The sequence below is a fragment of the Gossypium hirsutum genome, chromosome A08, assembly GCF_007990345.1.
Source record: "Gossypium hirsutum isolate 1008001.06 chromosome A08, Gossypium_hirsutum_v2.1, whole genome shotgun sequence".
Lineage (NCBI taxonomy): Eukaryota > Viridiplantae > Streptophyta > Magnoliopsida > Malvales > Malvaceae > Gossypium > Gossypium hirsutum.
This window is the reverse complement of record NC_053431.1, coordinates 19,982,890-19,986,750: the sequence shown is the minus strand read 5'-3', so window position 1 is coordinate 19,986,750 and position 3,861 is coordinate 19,982,890. Positions and strand designations below refer to the sequence as shown.

Here is a 3,861-nt window from a genome sequence, read left to right as displayed (position 1 = left end):
GGTAATTTGTTTTGGAGAATGGCCGAGCAAACTACATTGAGCTCTATAGTTGACAAGTCGTCTAACTTCCTTTTATTTGTTAACAGCTTCTTTAAAAAAATTACATACTTTGACATAAGCAAAAAGGCTTCAACAAACGGTAAGTTATTGTACAATTTTTTAAGAGTTCATGAAATTTACCATATTATTCTTTTATGTGGTCTCTCTTCAATACTGCTAGATATGATATTCAAGGTTTATATTCTTTAACCACTAGTTTATCCTCTTTTTTACTCTCCCCAACCTCATCATTTTTCACACCAGCTTCTAGCTTCAATTTCTTTTTAGGCTTAACTAAACTTTCTACGTTCTGAACAGTGATTGCATAGACTTGCTCCATTGGGTTAGTTTCAGTGTTGCTAGGTAAGCTCCCTTGTGGTCTTTCCGAAATAAGTTTGGTAAGTTGTCCAATTTGATTTTCAAGTCTATGAAACGATGCTTGTTAATTTTTCAGTGTTGTTTCAGTGTTATGAAATCTAGTTTCTAACACCAAAATAAATTTAGCCAACAACTCTTCAAGGTTTGGTTTTTTCTCTTGCTGATAAGGTTGCTGAAAACCCGAAGGGGGTTGTGACCTTTGATTTCATTGACCACCCCAAGAGAAATTTGGATGGTTCGTCCAACCTGCATTATAGTTATTACTATAGGGGTTATTCTAGATTTAGAATTATTACCCATAAAGTTGACTTGCTCATACTCTATACTAGGACTGAAAAGTAAACATTCTAGATTGTTCATCCCCTCTCCATTTACATCATATTTCCTTATCAGATTCACCTGCTTAGAAAAATTCAAACCATCAATTTTCTTACCAAGAGCTTCAACTTGATTTGCTAACATAGAAACTACATCAATATGAAAAACACCAGCTACTTTAATTGTTTTCATTCTCATGACTTGCCACTGATAGTTATTTAGTGTCTTCTCCTCAATAAACTCTTGAGTTGCCTTGGATGTTTTTATTTAGTGTTCCACTAGTTACTGCATCAATTAGTCACCTAGTCGAGGGATTCAAACCATTGTAGAAGGTTTGAACTTGCAACCACAAAGGTAATCCATGATGAGGACAACTTTTCAAAAGATCTTTAAATCTCTCTCATGCATCATATAATGTCTCGAAATCAATTTGAGCAAGAGAAGAGATGTCTCTCAACTTAGCTGTTTTAGCCCGTGGAAAGCACTTCAATATAAACTTCTCGGTCATCTGATCCCAAGTCGTGATAGAACCTCGTGGAAATGAATTCAACCACTCTTTTGCCTTGTTTCTCAATGAAAATGGAAACAATTGTAAGCATATGGCATTGTCAATAACGCCAATGATCTTGAAAGTGTCACAAATCTCTAGAAAGTTAGCCAAATGAGTATTTGGATCTTCATCTTGCAAACATCAAACTGATACTATTGTACCATCTCAATTGTGTTTGACTTTAGCTCAAAATTGTTTACATTAATAGTCGGTCTAACAATACTCGATTCAACCCCAATCAGAGTGGGCTTAGCATAATCATACATAGTCCGAGGGGCAGGACATGTAGGAGGTAGCTGATTATTTTGATTATCACCCATCACCATAGTAATATCTTTTTCCTCTTGATCATTTACTAAATTCTATTGACTTTGCCTTTCTTTTCTAACCTCTCTGCAATTTCTACAAGCAATCTTGTCGATCTCACTATAAAAAAGTAATGGATCTGATGTAACACCCTAGACCCAGCCTAGAAGTTTAGGCCGAATCTCGGATGTTACATTAATCATCGAAGTGATCGTAAGTAAATTTTTTTACAAATAAGTTATCACGTCAAACCGAAACATTTAATCATTTAAAATCAATCAGCAAAAATACAGTTAAATTTATTATAAAACTGGAATTAAATGAACGAATAAAAATTTGAAACGGATATTGTACCACAGTTTTATAAAATCTTACAATCCAACAACCGAATAACAAATAGAAACTGGAAATACACACTGATAATTTTATTTTTCTCCGAGACTGTCCGAGACCTCCATATACCAAGCCCAGCGTCAGAATTCAGAAAAGGTACCTAAAAGGAGAAACATTAAGAGGGGTTGAGCTTCATGAGCTCAATGTCAGTTCGAATCAAGACAAAATAAGAATCACATAATTTAATTCAACAGACTTACGGATATTTACAGAGACAGAAATAAAACCTGGAACTAGTTCCCCAACAGAACATGTCACTCAAGCACACAAATTCACACACAAACGATTAGAGTACAGTCAAATAGTCTAACACTCAAAACACACAAATAGATGCGTATGTAATGCAATCAAATAGAACCCAGCCATTCAGCTAGCACACCTCTCCGTCCCCCGATTACACCCCATAAGAGCTATTTAAGCTCATCCAACTAAAACACACCACACAAGACCTCGAGGGCCCATCCAACCCTACACGCAATACATGTGGACTAAGCCACTCAGATATCAATACGCAGAAAAGCTGGCGTAAGTGCTGTACAGTGCAATGCGGCATTTCGCTATACAGACACGCTGCAGTTTTAAACTGCCAGATCAGATAACAGTACGTAGCGAAGTCGATGTACATGTAGTACCGTGCGATAAATCGCTGTACGAATATGTTACAGTGAAACTGTCAGATCAGATCAGATCAGAATTAGACTCCCTTCTCTTCGCAATCCCACCCAAAACTTACTTTATGCTAGTGTATGCATGCACACAATCTCACAAAACAGTGACACTTTATCAAACAGTCAAATAGATCAAATATAAATACACAACCCATAGATCAAATTCAGAACCAAACATCTTACACAACAATTACACTTAACACTTAAGCCACAGCACAAATCAGAGTCTTAACTATCCTTACTAAAGCTTAGTCAAGGGTTGAAGCACACATACTACCCTTACTAAAGTTTAGTTAAGGGTTGAAGCACACAGACACAATTTTAGATCTGAAACACACGCAGAACCAAAATAAGTGCCTTAGAACCACACGCCGTGTGCTCTAGATGTGTGGAAATGCCTAGGTCGTGTGGGAGATCAAAATTCCATGTGAAGAGGGGCATGCAGTCGTGTGATTGAGGCACACGCCCATACAGACTAGGGACATGGCCATGGGTGCAAACTGTGTAACTCTCTGCCCATTTGTACTAAAATAGAGTACAGGGCAGACACGGCCGTATGTCCAAAACACACTATGACAGCCTTAAAGTGACCCTAGTAGGAAAGCGGTCTCGGGACCGCTAGACCGAGTCACCAAATTATTTGAATGTGATAATTATTGCCTAAAATATGTGAATATAAATGTGTGAAAGTTTTAAGCTTCGATTTAGTTAATTGCATGTGAATTTAGTTGATAGGACTTATGTGAGAAAATTTAGAAATGTGCTAGGCAAATACAAGTGGCCTAATAGTGCATGTAATCAAAGGGGTGGACTTGCATGTCAATTTCCCCCCATTTAAGTACTAGTGGCCGACCATGACAAGGAATGATGGGCAAAACATGTCATGAAACATGTTGTGTTAATGGAAAAATAAAATAAGAAGCATGGGCAATAAACTAATAAGAAATTGAAGGAAGAAAACAAAGAAAAAAAAATGTGTTCATCATTCTCATGCATGACCGAAAAAAAAAGAAGGGAAAGGCTTCATACTTTAGTTCTTCTTAGCCGTGTAGAAGGGGGAAAAGGGAAAAAAAAGAGAACAAAAAGTCTTTCTCATTTTGTTCTTCTTGGCCGATTATGAAGAGGAAGTAGGGAGGGAGGCATTCGATCATCCTAGGCTAATAGCAAGGTAAGAAGTTTATATTAGTTCATGAAATATTGGTTAATCTT

The 3,861-nt window shown here is 37.0% G+C and overlaps 1 non-coding gene across 1 annotated transcript; it reads left to right on the top strand.

Moving 5' to 3' along the window:
- Positions 1 to 1,091: 1,091 nt before the first annotated feature.
- LOC121205252 (small nucleolar RNA R71) lies at positions 1,092 to 1,199 on the top strand. The gene has a single exon (XR_005900337.1). It is a non-coding gene; the product is annotated as a small nucleolar RNA R71 (small nucleolar RNA).
- Positions 1,200 to 3,861: the final 2,662 nt, after the last annotated feature.